This window comes from Ailuropoda melanoleuca, chromosome 3 (genome assembly GCF_002007445.2).
Source record: "Ailuropoda melanoleuca isolate Jingjing chromosome 3, ASM200744v2, whole genome shotgun sequence".
Classification (NCBI taxonomy): domain Eukaryota; kingdom Metazoa; phylum Chordata; class Mammalia; order Carnivora; family Ursidae; genus Ailuropoda; species Ailuropoda melanoleuca.
The window spans coordinates 68,554,175-68,570,917 of record NC_048220.1 but is presented as its reverse complement, the minus strand read 5'-3'; the positions used below and the strand labels follow the sequence as shown (position 1 = coordinate 68,570,917).

The window sequence follows — 16,743 nt, the reverse complement described above, 5'->3', positions numbered from 1 at the left end:
CAAAGCTGGGGGCATCACATTGCCGGATTTCAAGCTGTACTACAAAGCTGTGATCACAAAGACAGCACGGTACTGGCACAAAAACAGACACATAGACCAATGGAACAGAATAGAGAACCCAGAAATGGACCCTCGGCTCTTTGGGCAATTAATCTTTGACAAAGCAGGAAAAACATCCAGTGGAAAAAAGACAGTCTCTTCAATAAATGGTGCTGGGAAAATTGGACAGCTACATGCAAAAGAATGAAACTTGACCACTCTCTCACACCATACACAAAGATAAACTCCAAATGGATGAAAGACCTCAATGTGAGACAGGAATCCATCAACATCATAGAGGAGAACATAGGCAGCAACCTCTACGACATCGGCCACAGCAACTTTTTTCATGACACATTTCCAAAAGCAAGAGAAACAAAAGAAAAAATGAACTTGTGGGACTTCATCAAGATAAGCTTCTGCACAGCCAAGGAAACAGTCAAAAAAACTAAGAGACAGCCCACGGAATGGGAGAATATATTTGCAAAGGACACTACAGATAAAAGACTGGTATCCAAGATCTACAAAGAACTTCTCAAACTCAATACACGAGAAACAAATAAACAAATCATAAAATGGGCAGAAGATATGAACAGACACTTTTCCAATGAAGACATACAAATGGCTAACAGACACATGAAAAAATGTTCAAAATCATTAGCCATCAGGGAAATTCAAATCAAAACCACATTGAGATACCACCTTACACCAGCTAGAATGGCAAAAATTGACAAGGCAGGAAACAACAATTGTTGGAGAGGATGTGGAGAAAGGAGATCCCTCCTACATTGCTGGTGGGAATGCAAGTTGGTACAGCCACTTTGGAAAACAGTGTGGAGGTCCCTTAAAAAGTTAAAACTTGAGCTACCCTATGATTTAGGAATTGCACTACTGGGTATTTACCCCAAAGATACAGACGTAGTGAAGAGAAGGGCCATATGCACCCCAATGTTCATAGCAGCATTGTCCACAATAGCTAAGTCGTGGAAGGAGCCGAGATGCCCTTCAACAGATGACTGGATTAAGAAGATGTGGTCCATATCTACAATGGAATATTACTCAGCCATCAAAAAGAACGATTTCTCAACATTTGCTGCAACATGGATGGGACTGGAGGAGATAATGCTAAGCAAAATAAGTCAAGCAGAGAAAGACAATTAACATATGGTTTCACTCATTTATGGAACATAAGAAGTAGGAAGATCGGTAGGAGAAGAAAGGGAAGAAGAAAGGGGGGGTAATCAGAAGGGGGAATGAACCATGAAAGACTATACTCTGGGAAACAAACTGAGGGCTTCAGAGGGGAAGGGGGGATCGGGATAGGCTGGTGATGGGTATTAAGGAGGGCACATATTGCATGGTGCACTGGGTGTTATACGCAAGTAATGAATCATGGAACTTTACATCAAAAACTAGGGATGCACTGTATGGTGACTAACATAATAAAAAATATTATTATTATAAAAAAATAAACAATTTTTAAAATTTTAGCATATTACTTAATTCCAATGTTTGGAACTTTACTGAAATCTTGTCTCTCTATACATTAGGATTTTTGTATTGCAAATAATGGAAAGTTGAGTCAAAATAAATTTATTAGAAATATACAGGACAGCTCACAGAATTGAAGTATATGCTTCATAATCAGGCATTGGAGGACAGAACTATGTCATTCTAGGGATCAATGTAGAGAAACTAAGGGACTACGTCTTATGGCAATGTGGGCAGCATAGCTTGAATCATGCTCCCATACACTGGGTAAGGGGGAACCTCAATTGATAACCCCACCAAGACAAGATGGAATAGGAAAAAGTTAGGGTAATTTAATAAAAAAAAAAGGTTTAATCTTTGAGACTGAGCAGACAAAATCCACAGATGTCTGTTACTTTTGATAAAGCCATATGCCTGGCTCTGAAGGATGCATGTCTCTATTTCCAGTTGGCAAAAATTATAGTTTATCTTCTATTATATATGTCAATAAGAATATAGCAATACTTAAAATAAACATATGATTGCATTATGATTCCAGTTATTAATAAAATGAAATATGTACTTAACAAAAAAATACTTAACAAAAAATACTTAAAGTAAAATGTAAATTCAGTCAAATTTAACTTTTCCTGACTCCACGAAGTCTAGGAACCATAAAAGAGAGGAAATTCTTCCTCCATTACCCCAGGATTAGTGAGATAAACATTCTCCCAATGTCTTGTTAAGCCCCTGGTAAAATAATTCCTTCACTGATTTACTCAAATAAATAAGGCTTCCAGTGCCAGAGAGAAAAAGACATTTCATTATCCTGAGTACTTCCATTTTCAAAAAAAAAATTCTGATGTTTGACCTGGAAAAAAAGAAAAGCAGTTGCTGCCAGTAGATTATCATATTATAATGTGAGGTTCCTATAGGAGGGTAGGAACCACATTTTATTCATCCTTCTATCTGACGGGCCTAACACAGGGACAAAATATTGAAGGAATGCAGGCAAAATTTATTTTACAAATGAAGGAATAAACATTTGGACTTACTTCAAGAGCAGTCTGAATTTTTCAATCAGAACCTGATTGTCATTACTGCCATGTGAAATATCTAGAAATGTGAAGAAACAGTTTTCAACATATAGAAAAATAACACAAAAGTCACATAAAGGGGCATCTGGGTGGCTCAGTTGGTCAGGCATCTGCCCTTGTCTCAGGTCATCATCCCAGGGTCCTGGGATCGAGCCCAGCATCCAGCTCCCTGCTCAGTGGGGAGTCTGCTTCTCCCTCTCCCTCTGCCTCTCCCCGGCTTGTGCTCTCTCTCTCTCACATAAATAAATAAAATCTTTTTTTAAAAAGTCACATAAAGACAGTTAGTACCCCTCAAGCTCAAGATGGTATTCATTCTTTGTTCAGTCATTAGCCATTTTTTTGAATGTATGCTCTGTTCTAGTAAACAGGTGATAGTTAAAGAACCGGATATGTAGATCAGAGCACAGGTACTCCACACCCCATTCTCAGATTTCCAGTGAAATGTTCAAAGGATTATAAAAGACAAGAGAAAGTCCCCTTCAAATTAGAAACCAGGAAGATAATCACTCACAAAGGAGAAACTTAGAGGGGTTTCAGCTATAGATAATGTCTACCAGATAAAAAGTGAATATGACCAGTCCCCAAGGAATACTTTCAAATTCTCTGGTGCATAGTCACTTATTTGGAGGGACAAGATCTGATGGCTGGGGGGTCTAAGACAGCAGGGAGTAAACCCCTTAAGCTTCAGTTTGCCAAGGTAGAACACTGGCATTTGAAAGAAGTGCTTCTTGATGTCTGAATTCTGACAGAGGCCATACCAAAGCAGTAGGACTGCAGCTGGGAGGGAAGCAGGGCACGGGTGCAGCTTATGTAAAGCAGAAGGCAAGTTGGCTAAGAAACAGACAGGAGAGGAAAGCTGGACCCAGAAATCGGACACCTGCACAGCAACTTCACTAAATATGGAGGGAAAAGGATACAGTCAACATCCCTCTGTGGGACCATCCAGTGTCCACCTCATTTCTTCCTCCTCATGGGCTGTGGGAGTTGGATCTGTGAATCAATAACACAACTGTTATCAAGCTGTAGTCAAGCTTAAGAGCAGAAAGCTGGGGTCTAACCTACCAGTCTGTAAGCAAACACCAAACATGGGTAATCCACTGCTCACAAAAAAATGAGAAGCAGGGAGAAAAAAATACTGAAATGGGGTTATAAAAATACTTTATGGCATAATAAATTGAAGACAACATTCAAGAAGAAAAAAAGCAAAATTTAAAAGTAACCTACTCTATAGGAAATAGAAGAAAATACTAGAAAGCATGTGCTTCGTGTCCCCAATAAAATTAAGAAAACATGAACTGTAAAAGGCAAAATGAGGTTAGATTATAAATAGCAGAGAGGTTTACTTGGGTAAAAGGCAGAAAAAAGAAAATGGGGAGCGAACGACCCCTAAAGATGCCATATCATAACTCTAATATAGAGTAAGCAGTAAGGATTGAATCAACATTGTTAAAAATAAAATTAGTGATGTGAAGAATAAAAGTAAAAGGTTCTTTCAGAATGCAGAAAAAAAGGGCAGACCTAAACGATAAGAGAAAAAAATGTCATAAATGAATGATAAAAAACAAAAGTCCAATCTTATTAGTATTTCAGACAATATCAGGAAAAAGTGAGACAGAAGCAATAATTAAAGAAATAATACAAGAAAACTGAAACATATTAGAACAAAAAAGATTCCCTAATATGGCAGATTAATGAAAGAAGGCCAACACCTCTTGAAATTTTAACATTTCAAGGGAAAGAATGAATGAATACTACATGTATCGAGGCAGTGCAAAGCAAATCTAGAAAAGTTAAAAGAGAAATTTAATAAATTTCTTATTATGATTATTTATTTAATAAATAAATTTCCATACAGGGGGAAAAGACTCAAATGCCACTCTCTTCATTAACTCCAGGCTCCAAAGGAACTCAAAATTCCTGTTAAAAGACAATTTAAAAATAAATATCAATAGAAAATAAGTAAAGGATAATGACAGGCAATTTATAAAACAAAATTAAAAGTAATAATAAGATAGCAACTTATACAGCACCTGTTTTGTGCCAAGTGCTATTTAAATGGCTTAAACACATTACATATGTTCCCATATATAAATCATATTTACACAGCTAATTGGTCAATAAGTTTATCAGAAATTCAATTTAGCCAGTAATTAAAAAATAGAAATTAAAGCAATAATATGTTGTTTAAAAAATAGATCATTCTATCAGATTGGCAATGATTATACTTATTGGTCCCAGAGCAAACATTCTCATTCATTTTTGTTGATGGAAGAGTAAATGACACAACCAATCTGGAAGGACGTTTGGCAAAACTTATCAAAATGTTGTAAACTCATATCCAATGACCCCTCTCAAATAATTCTATATCTGGAAACCTACACTAAAGAAATAATGCTGCTGCATGAAAAGGTATGTATAATCATTCCCAATGCAACCTTCTTATAGGTTCCTACCTTTATTAATGTCTCAGCCTTTATTATAAAAATATAAACATAGAAAATAGGAAACAACTTTAATATTTACCAATAGTGGATAGCTTAAGCAAATTACAGTATATCCAAATTGTGGGAAGTTATGCAGCTATTACAAGTGATGATACAGATTTGAATTTTATGATGTTAAAATACCACCAGAATAGCAAAGAAATATAAAACTGCATATATAGCATGATACCATTTTTAAAAATACGTATGTTCAGAAAGAAAAAGAGAGCAGAGGAAAAAGAACAATATAAAAGGATATGCCTCAAAAGGTTAAAATTTCTTAAACCTGGGATGCCTGGGTGGCTCAATCTGCCTTTGGCTCAGGTCATGATCCCAGGGTCCTGGCTCCTTGCTCAGCGGGGATCCTGCTTCTCCCTCTCCCTCTGCCCCTCCCTCTGCTTGTGCAGGTACGTGCCAGCGCTCACTCTCACTTTCTCTCGCTCTCGCTCTCTCTCTCTGACAAATAAATAAATAAAATCTTTAAAAAAGAAATTAAAAAATAAAATAAAATTTGTTAAACCTGCTAGTTGGATTATAGATGGTTTTCATTCTCTTGTTTTTAGTTTTCTGAAGATCATTTGAAAAAATAACATTGTATTTAAATTTTTAAAATTATGACAGATAGTTTACACTGCTTTTGGTAATACATAATTTTACATTATCAAGAAATAGTAAAAATGAAAGAAAGAAACATATAATTTCAACAAATTGGAAGGTGAAGCAAACCTAAAGAACAAAAAGAAATAATTACAGGCTAAAAATATATTTTAATAAATTAGAAAAAGAAAAAGGAACAGAATTAAAAATGAGCAAATTCTTTGGACAAAAACAAGCTTTAGGAAAAATTAAGAATGTGTAAGGTTGGGGTACTTGGGTGATGGACATTAAGAAGGACACATGATATAATGAACACTGGATATTATATAAGACTGATGAATCACTGACCTTTACCTCTGAAACTAATGATACATTATATGTTAATTAATTAAATTTAAACAAAAAACATTAATATTATTTTTAGCACTTTATTGACAAGTAAGTTAGAAAAAATGATTTTAAGTTGTATTATGAAGGTATATAATGATAAAATGTAAGTGTATCTGCAAGTTCTCATTATATTAAATAACATAAACATGAATATTACGTTTGTGTTGTCTTGTAAATTATATTGCTATATTTAACATAAAGCTACTTGCCTCTATTAGGAAGTAAACTAAAGTTTTGAATTCCAGAACAAATTGTTTTCAGCTATTTACATACATTCTTTTTTAATTAAAAAAAATTAAAAGCTATGCTTTTCTTTTGAAAAAAAAGTGTGTAAGGAGACAAATCAACAGATATAGAAGGGATTTTTTTCAATTGTTAGAAATATTACAGGGGCGCCTGCATGGCTCAGTTGGTTAAGCATCCAACTCTTGATTTTGGCTCAGGTCATGATTTCAGGGTCATGAGAAAGAGCCCTGTATTGGGCTCCATGCTCATCACAGAGTCTGCTAGAGATTCTCTCCCTCTCCTACTATCCCTCCCCCCACCACTCTCACTCTTTCTCTCTCTCTCAAAAAAAAAGAAGAAATATTATATATACTTTTATAGAAATAAACTTAAAGTGTGAATAAAAATGTTTACAGAAAAATGAAAATTTCTAAAATTGAATCAAGAAGATATAGACAACCCCTATACATCAAAGATCATGAGAGGAATTTAAAGTGTTGTCAAAGATTAGAATATGGCTCTAGTTTTTATATACAAATTATAAAAAATTCCCAAGAAATTGGCAATTTTTGAACTATTAGTAATTGCTTTCACAGGCTGGAAAAGAATATAAAACTTCAGACACCATTTTAAAATGCTAATATATCTTATACTGCACAAATTAGAACACATTCCCCATCCGCCCCCCAAAAAAGCTCAAACTCACATTTGAAAAAAGGTTCCTATGTATAAAATTGTAACAGAGACAAATCGAGAATACTAACCCCAATAAGAAGGTTCTGAGGTGACTGACCATTCAGAACCCTTCCTCTCAGAGATGTACTTCTCTCTCCCTGCAAAATGAACCTCTTAAGGCTACCTCAGCTCATGATGCAGATGAATGAACTCTCATTGTGGATGGACTTCAAGCTGTTTTAGTTTCTTGTTGAACATCAACACATTTTAATCTTTCTAGGGAAGACAAACTTCTAGGGAGATAATGCACTCACCAGAAGCATCTGGGTCTCAGTTCCTCTTTGAGAAATGCTTACACAACTAGAATTCAAACACACAAAACAAGAGATAGGCCATAAAATTCAGAGGAAGAAGATATTACTTCTGATGGGAAGAATAAGGGAACAGGAAAGGCAACATTTGAGTTGGTTCTTCAAATACAGTGTTTGGACTTGTTTGCATCATCACACATGGAGAGGAATGTAATAGAGAATAAGAACCCAGGTCCAGTCAGTCATGACCATAATAAATACATTGTCCAACTTAGAGTGGCCAGATAAATACGGGCCACCAGATAAATCTGAAGTTTACATTAACAACAACAACAACAAAATAATAAGTTTAATTATGTCTAAAACATGCACTATTTGGGAGAAACCATCACAGGACCAGAAGTGGAATATCAGAAAGTTCAGTAGAAACGTTTTTCACATGCTTTTTGGACATTCATGAACTGTTTTGTTTTGACTTTCTTCCATTCCTTACCCCTCAACTCACTTAAAAATTCAGAGGGAACACTGGAAGTGCCCACCCAAGCACATTTCGGATACAACTAACTCTGGGCTGGGAAAAGGGAAGGACTTTAAAGGACTCTTCTTTAGAGACAAGTGTCATGTGGGGAGCCCAACTATAGTCTCTGACAGGGCACAGTGCCCAGCAAGCTCTCAGAACTGTCAACTGCACACAGGGCCAGGCCAGGGAGTAAATTGCCAGGCTCAGGGTGAAGAATCCAGGAGCTTGGCAAAGACAGTTACTTTTCCTTGGACACATGGCTGAATTGTGAGTTTTAAAATGGAAAGAGAATTGGCTATTTAGGTATTTGGGATTTCTACCAAACTGTGTCTGAAGATGGCTGTGATAAATATTTCCCAAGAACAGGTAATTCCAAAAACAGACACAATGTAGTATAACAGTTAAAAAAAAAAATGAGGCCTAAAGTCAGATAGAGCTGGGTGTGAATCCCAATTCCATCCATCATGAGTTAAATGGCCTTGGGCAGAGTGTTTGTCATCTCTGCAAATTAAGTTCCCTTTCTGTAAAATAAGAATAATAACAAGGTTATTAAATAAGATAATATATATAAAGCTTATAGTAATTACTCAATAAGAAGTAATTATTATAATATTCCAATATTTTTGATAACAAAAGGCAAAACAAATTGCAAGGAGAAGGAGAACTGTTGATATTCCCAGCATTTCATCATTCCATTGGGAGAAATCAGGGATCTTGTGGTCTAGAATCAAGGTCCTCATAATCTAGGATAAATCCCAGTTTACCTAGTTGCTCTAATATCTTTGGAGTGCTAGGATTATTCCCAGGTTCCTGCTACTGGAAAAGGAAACCAGAGTTACCCATAGAGGGGCAAGTAGGGAGGGGTAGGAAAAATAAGCTCTAGTCCTTGAATAGCTTCAAAACAGAAGGATTTTCAGAGGCAGGGGATTTCTGAGATTCCAAGAAGATATTTGAGAACTATCTTCCCCCAGAGGAAAGAAACTAGGTCATGTGCTCTTAACCTAATGAGGTTTAGGGTCACAGTTTAGTTGGCCTTAATTAGCTCCAAAAAAAGCCCAGATCTCCTGGGATTAATCCAAAATCAAGCAGAACTTCTAGTGGAGAGATCTAAGCTCCCAAATGTTAGTACTAGTTTCAGTAGAATGAATCTAAATCTAGGACAGCTTCTGAACAATTACCATTTAACTAGCATTTACATGTCATAGGAACTAAATTTATCCTTACCACAACTCCTGTTTGTAGAAAAGGCTCAGTCACCACCAGAAAGTAAGCTCTGTGAAGGGATGCACTGTGTTTGCCCTTTACTGCCATATGCCCAAGGAATAGCAGAGTACCTGGTACATAGTTGGTGCTCAATAAATATTCACTGAACTAAATCACTCAAAGCCACACAATGAGTTAGTAAAGGGAACTGGGATTTTAACCCTGGTCTGACTCTAAAAACCACATTTGCCTTTAAGTCATACTACCAGCCAAGGCAGACTTAGGCCAGAAAAGATCCCAAGGCAAGCTCCTGCCTTGGATTCTTCCTACAAGCTCTCCTGGGGTCTACCAAGCTGAATTAGGAGGACTGCTTGGAGGGGTACCCTTGGGAGAACTTTTGAATCCAGAAATTCTGGCAGATACTGCTTGTTGCTTCTTGATACCTATTTTTCCATTTTTCCCTTGCTAAAAGAACCTTGAGTTATTGAGGTGACAAATTTTTCATTTTAAAATGTTCACCTCCTAGAAATACTTGGTATCTTAATTATGGTAATGATTTCATAATGAATTGTACAATTTATACAGATGTAGTATATTGTAAATAAATTATACCTAGACAATACACACACAATCACAAAACATATATAGCCCCAGACTTCCTGTGATCCACTTCTGGCCAATGAGATGTAAGCCTAAATCTATTAGATGGGATGTCCATCAAAGCCATTATATTACTGTTTAGTTGGAATAATCTCTTTATCTTTTTAGTTTTCCTTTTCTTTCTCCCTAGAGGCAAAACAGCCATTCTGAGGGAATAAGGACAAAAGTCTCAAGCTAAGGCTGGTGAAACAGAAGCAGAAGGGATCTGAGTTTTTGATGACTGTCTGGAGATGCTGCACCACTTTTGTCTCTCCACCTCCTGATTTCTCATTTTTTAAGCAAAATGAGTCTCTATTTGGTTGACCTGATATTGTATGGTTTCTTCATATGCTCTTTGCCATTACTGAATGACAATATTCCCAAGCAAAGCATAATGAAGATAATGCTGCACCATTCCTAAAAATCTTCAATTGCTGCCAAGTAAAATCCAAAGCCTCCCCAGTCCCATTTCCTACTATTGGATTCCATAAACATGTCCTTCCAGCCCCAGAAGACTCTTTGCCATGTTCCAAATAAGCAATATATTTTAAGATTAAGACCTGATTTACTCTTGGCTCTTCTTTGATGTTGAAAGCTCTCACTTTAAAAAATGATAACTAGGAGCATCTGGGTGGTTCAGTTGATTCAGCATCCAACTCTTGATTTCAGCTCAGGTCATGATCTCAGGGCCGTGAGTTTGAGTCCTGCATCAGGCTCTATGGTCAGTGTGGAGTCTGCTTGAGATTCTCTCTCTCCCTGTGCCTCTGACCCTTCCCCTGCTCACATGCTCTCTCTCTCTTTCTTTCTTTCAAAATAAATAAATAAAAATCTTTAAAAAATGATAATCATTTATTTGAAATATGTCAGAATGGAAAGGCTTATTTATAATAGCAGTCATGAGAAAAACTAGAATTTTAAGAATATATTTTCCTGTTCTAATGTGTCCGATTATACATGAAGGTACAGGGCTTCTGCTTTAGATATGTAATAGAACATATATGTGAATAGGCTATTTTGTCTCATAGTAGAAACTCTAAAGGCTAAGCATTGTGTTCTCACATTCTCTGTTATGGCTAAACCCCAAAGTTATTGACCAAAATATTTCGTTTCCAGAGCCACTTATTATGTAACTAGGAGAAAGTAATTAAACCTTCCAGTTCATCCATCTGTCAAATAGAAGGAATATTATATTTGCCATCTGTCCAGCTTTTAGGCATGGCAAATATTGATGAGAGGATCTAAATTAAATATAGGGCTTTATGTCAGCTCATTTAAGAGTTGATCAGCATTGAAAATTCTGCAAATCAATTTTTGCTTATTGATTGTGTTTTTCGAAATATTTTAAGCAAAACATAAGCTAATTATTTGCTACCCATATCTAAGAGATGTTAATATTAGCCCACCTTTGCTTCATATTTATTTATTCTTTATTCTTTTAATAAAGTATTCCAGATATAGCTAACGTTCTAATTCCACTCACATGCCTTCCCTCTCCTCTTTCCCCAGAGGTGTGCTGAAGTTTTGAGGAATCAGTTATATGCAAGACTGCATAATTTTACTACAAATGTATCCATGAATTAATATATAGTGCTATTTTGGTTTTTAAGCCCCACATATTTTATATCACATATACATAACTTTTAGTAATTTGATTTTTGCATTGAATATTTTGTTTTTCAAATCTATTCATATTGACACATGCAGACTGATGCAAGTTCTTCATTTTAACTCTCCACTAATAATAACCTACATTTAATTTATCCATTCAATGACCAGTGAACAATAGATTGTTTCTCATCTTTTACTATTCTAAGCAATGAATACCTATGTACATATAAAGAAGTATTTCTCTAAAATAAGTGACTGTACTTTGAAGTAGAATTGCTGTACACTTTTACAAAATTATTTTAAAAGCCCCCTAGGAATTTTGATTGAAACGGCATGAATTTTTAGATAAATTGGAGAGATTTAATATTTTGAGGAGCCTTCCCATCTATGAATATGGTCTCTCCATATCATCATGTCTTTTATCATGTCTTTTATGACTTTAAATAAAGTTTCATAATTTCGTGTATGAAGAAAGGAAAAATTTTTGTGACATTTTTCCCTAGGCATCTTATACTTTCTCCTTCTCTCTCTGTACCCTATTCTGCATTCTCCTTTTCTTAGCTTGCTGCTTTTTTTGAGTTATACCATTTTCTATATTACATTTATACAATGTTGTGCTATTACATAAAACTCTACTGAGTTGTATTTTTTAAGGTTTTATTTATTTATTTGACAGAGAGAGCATGAGTGGGGAGAGGGGCAGAAGGAAAGGGAGAAACAGACTCTCCACCGAGCAGGGAGCCCCATGTGGGGCTCAATCTCAGGACCCCGAGATCATGACCTGAGCCAAAGGCGGATGCTTACCCAACTGAGCCACCCAGGTGTCCCACTACTGAGTTTTTTTAATGTTGAATTTCTGTTGTTAGTTTTCTATTCATAAAATCAGCTGAATGCTATTTCAAAAGCCATTAAACCACAAGGCAAGAGAGCAAGAGAGGAAGAAAGGAAGAAAGAACTCAAAAACAACTGTAAAACAAATAACAAAATGGTAATGTGTTTACCTATCAATAACTACTTCAAATGTAAAGGACTAAATGCTCCATCAAAAGACATCGGATGACTGAATGGTTAAGAAAGCAAGATCCATCTATATGCTGCCTACAAGAGACTTACTTCAATGCAGATTGAACGTGAAGGTATAGAAGAACATACACCATGCTAATAGAAGCAAAAGGAAAGCTGGCGTAGCAATATTTATGTCAGACAAAACAGACTTTAAAACAAAGACTGTGACAGGCTTTAAAACAAAAGAGACAAAGAAGGACGCTACATAATGATAAAAGGAATACTCCAACAAGAGGATGTAACAATTATAAAAATCTAAGCACCTAACATGGGAGTACCTGAGTACACAGAGCACCTATTTACAGAGATAAAGGAAGAAACTGATGGTAATACAATAATAAGTGAAGCTTAATACCCCACTTACAACAATGGACAGATCATCCAGACAGAAAATCAACAAGGAAACAGTGGCTTTGAATGACACATTAGAACAGATGGACCTAACAGATATATTCAGAACTTTTCATCAAAACAAAATCAGACTACACATTATTTTCAAGTACACAATGAACATGCTCCAGAATAGATCATGAGTTAGGCTACAAAACAAGTCTCAATAAATTTAAAAAGACTGAAATCATACCATGCATCTTTTCTGACCACAACAGTATGAAACTAGAAATCAATCATGAGAAAAAAGTCTGGAATATATGCAGGGTAAATAACATGCTATTAAACAATGAATAGATCAACCAAGAATTCAAAAAGGAAATAAAAAAATATGTGGAGACAAATGAAAATGAAAACACAATAGTCCAAAGTCTTTGTGATGCAGCAGAAGTGGTTCTAAGACAGACGTTCATAGCAATATAGGCCTACATCGAGAAACATAACTTTACACCTAAAGACACTAGAAAAAGGACAAACAAAGCCCAAGGCCTATAGAAGGAAATAAAAATAAAGATTAACTAGGAAATAAATGAAATAGACACCAAAAAAAATCACAAAATAGAACAGTTCAATAATATCAGGAGCTGATTCTTTGAAAAGATCAACAACATTGACAAAACTTTAGCCAAATTCATCAATAAAAAGAGAGGACTCAAATGAATAAAATCAGAAATTGGAGGAGAGGAGAAATAACAATCAACACCACAGGAATATAAAGCATTATAAGAGAATTACAATCTCTTATAAAATTACATGGCAATAAGTTGGACGACTTAGAGGAAAAGGATAAATTCCTAGAAATATATAAGCTTCCAAAATTGAATCAGGAAAAATAGAAAATTTGAATAGGCCAATTACCAGCAATGAAATTGACTCAGTAGTCAAAAAACTCCCCAAAAAACAAAGCCCAAGACCAGATAAACAAAGCCCAAGACCAGATGGTTTCATAGATGAAATCTACCGAACATTTAAAGAAGAATTAGTACCTATTCTTCTCAAACTATTCCAAAAAATGGAAGAGGAAGGAAAACTTCCAAATTCACTCTACAATGCCAGCATTACCCTGATACCAAACCAGACAAAGGCATAACCAAAAAAAAAGAACTACAGGCCAATATCTCTGATGAACACAGATGCAAAAATCCTCAACAAATACCATATGATCCAGTAATTCCAGTACTGGACATTTACTCAAAGAAAATGAAACACTAATTGGAAAAGATACATGCACTCCTATGTTTATTGCATCATTATTTACAATAGCCAAGATATGGAAGTAACACAAGTGTCCATCCATAAAGGAATGGACAAAGAAGATGTGATGTGTATATATATATATATATATACACACATACACATACATACAATGGAACATTACTCAGCCATTAAAAAAAAGAATGAAATGTACCCATTGGTAATGACATGGATGGACTTAGAGGGTATAATGCTAAGCGAAATGAATCAGAGAAAGACAAACACCATATGATTTCATTCTATGTGGAACTTAAGAAACAACACAAACAAACACACAAAGAGAAAAAAAGAAACAAATGAAAAAACAGAGTTTTAAATACAGAGAACATACTGGTGGTTGCTAGAGGGGAGGTCGTGGGAGGAGGGTGAAATAAAGAGGATTAAGAGTACACTTCTCATGACGCTGAATAAGGTATAGTGTTGCTGAATTATTATATTATCCACCTGAAATTAATATTAATATAACACTGTATGTTAATTATATTTCAATAGAAAAATAATAAGAAAAATAAATTCTAAAGGTTCTCTTATCTATGGTTATTTTTGGATTTTCCAAAAGTCCTTGTCTGTGGATCTGCATGGATTTTCTTTTAAGCAAACATTAATTGTGGAGAAGTAAAAAATCACTTCTTTTTAGTCATTTTTCAGACTTTTATTCTATATAATGCTAAGTCCTAGCTGACAAAATAAAATGGGAAAATAAATAAATCATTCATTTAAAAAATGAATTTCAACTACTAACAGGAACTTTAAACAGTCATCTCACTTGATGATGCAGCACATAATGCATACCTACCATCTATTAGTACAATTAGCTGTTTCTGTAGGATCTAGGGCCAATAATCAAAACTAACTGTAAATACTTAAAGCAACTTTTTAAAAATGCAGATCCATGGTCATTTCCTAGTTTGCTGTAATTATTTATCTAATCTATTTGGGGTCATTTTACTAAAGACAAAGACAACCTCTTAACAGCTCTTTTCCCAAAAGATTATCTTTTACTCATGAGCAGTATATATTTAATAAGTAGATTATCATGAACATAAAAAACCTTTTCTAATGGAAACTTTATTGTAAATGGTAAATTCCCCGCACTAATCCATAAAAAACTACTTAATCCATAATATACCAAAAGTAAGTACAAAACACACTCTTTTAGCTATACAAAACTATCACATATAAACTATTTTTATGATGGCAATTTATAAGAAGGTAACTATTAAGGTCTTCATTACAGAGACAAAGATTTGTGCATTTGTTGAAAAATAAAGGGAGATAATCTTGGGCCACAACCATTTGTCTACTCTTTAATTTAGACCTTTTAGATAAGTTAAACTGTCTATTTTCGTTTAAGACTATAATACAAGCCTTGAGAAATGCTTTAAATTAAGTTTTGTTATTTTCTAGGGACTCTGCGGAACAGAAATCATAAATCCAATCAACAGGGGTTTTCTACTCTCAATCAGTGTTCTCAAATTTAGTTATGTAAGAATTACCTAGATAACTATAGGAGGTGATGGATATGTTAATTAGCTTGATCGCGGCACTTATTTCACAATGTATATGTATATCAAAATGTCAAATCCAAGTCATCATCCTTAAATATATACAATTTTTATTTGTCAATTATACTTCATTAAGATGGGAAGGGGGTAAGAATCAAATAGTGACATTATTAAAATTGCAGATTCCTTCAATCTTTTATCACCCTCATTCTCCAAAGATATTAATTCACAGCTATATTGTGGCACTGATACATTTTCATTTTTAATAAGTACTCTCCCCTCAAAATGCTGATGGGAATTGATCCCAGATCAAACTTTGAAATGTACTTTTCTCAATAAAGTATATACCCAAGGTTGTGGCCTATATCAAATCTCCCACTTTTTAATCCTTTTACCACCAAGATGTACCAGATTTTCTTTAAAGCACAATGGCTTTATTGATACCCCTTTCATCCCCATCCAATCCTGATCAATAAAAATAGCTTCAGCAGCCACTTATAATAAAGATTGGCATGCTGCACCAGGTTCTTCTTTTACATAACCTCCTAGTAATCTCCTCTGTTCAGACACCTACTGCCTTAGTGGTCAGCACCCAAATCTGGATGACTGTCAAAATTCAATATGCGTTTTTTTTTAAATGTTTGTATTTAAATCTATTCATTGTTGTTCCACAATGAATACAATAAGTCATAAAGTTTTACCCAGTGTCATTGTTTCATTGTTTTCATATTAATATATCATAATTATTTTTAACAGCTTTATTGGGATATAATTTATGCCATGAAGTTTACCCATTTAAATGTGTTCAAGTATACCATTCAGTGGTATTTAGAATATTTACAGAATTGTGCAACCATCACCATAATCTAATTTTTTTTTAAAGATTTTATTTATTTATTCGACAGAGATAGAGACAGCCAGCGAGAGAGGGAACACAAGCAGGGGGAGTGGGAGAGGAAGAAGCAGGCTCATAGCTGAAGAGCCCAATGTGGGGCTCGATCCCATAACGCCGGGATCACGCCCTGAGCCGAAGGCAGACACTTAACTGCTGTGCCACTCAGGCACCCCACCATAATCTAATTTTAAAACATTTTTATCACCCCAAAAAGAAGCTTCACACCCATTGGCAGTCACTTCTCAACCTATTCCCTCCCTTTCCCACAAACCCTAGTAAATCATTAAGCTACTTTCTGTCTCTAAAAGATTTACCTATTCTGTGTTTTTTATATAGGTGTAACCTTACAACATGTGGTCTCTTGTGACTGACTTCTT

The 16,743-nt window shown here is 35.1% G+C and overlaps 1 long non-coding RNA gene across 1 annotated transcript; it reads right to left on the bottom strand.

Annotated features, from left to right (window-relative positions):
- Nucleotides 1-3,318: 3,318 nt before the first annotated feature.
- LOC117801400 lies at nucleotides 3,319-7,338 on the bottom strand. The gene is made up of 3 exons (XR_004623894.1): nucleotides 7,291-7,338; nucleotides 4,460-4,523; nucleotides 3,319-3,596 (listed from the first exon to the last, which is right to left on the bottom strand). It is a non-coding gene; the product is annotated as an uncharacterized LOC117801400 (long non-coding RNA).
- Between the last annotated feature and the right edge of the window lie 9,405 nt (nucleotides 7,339-16,743).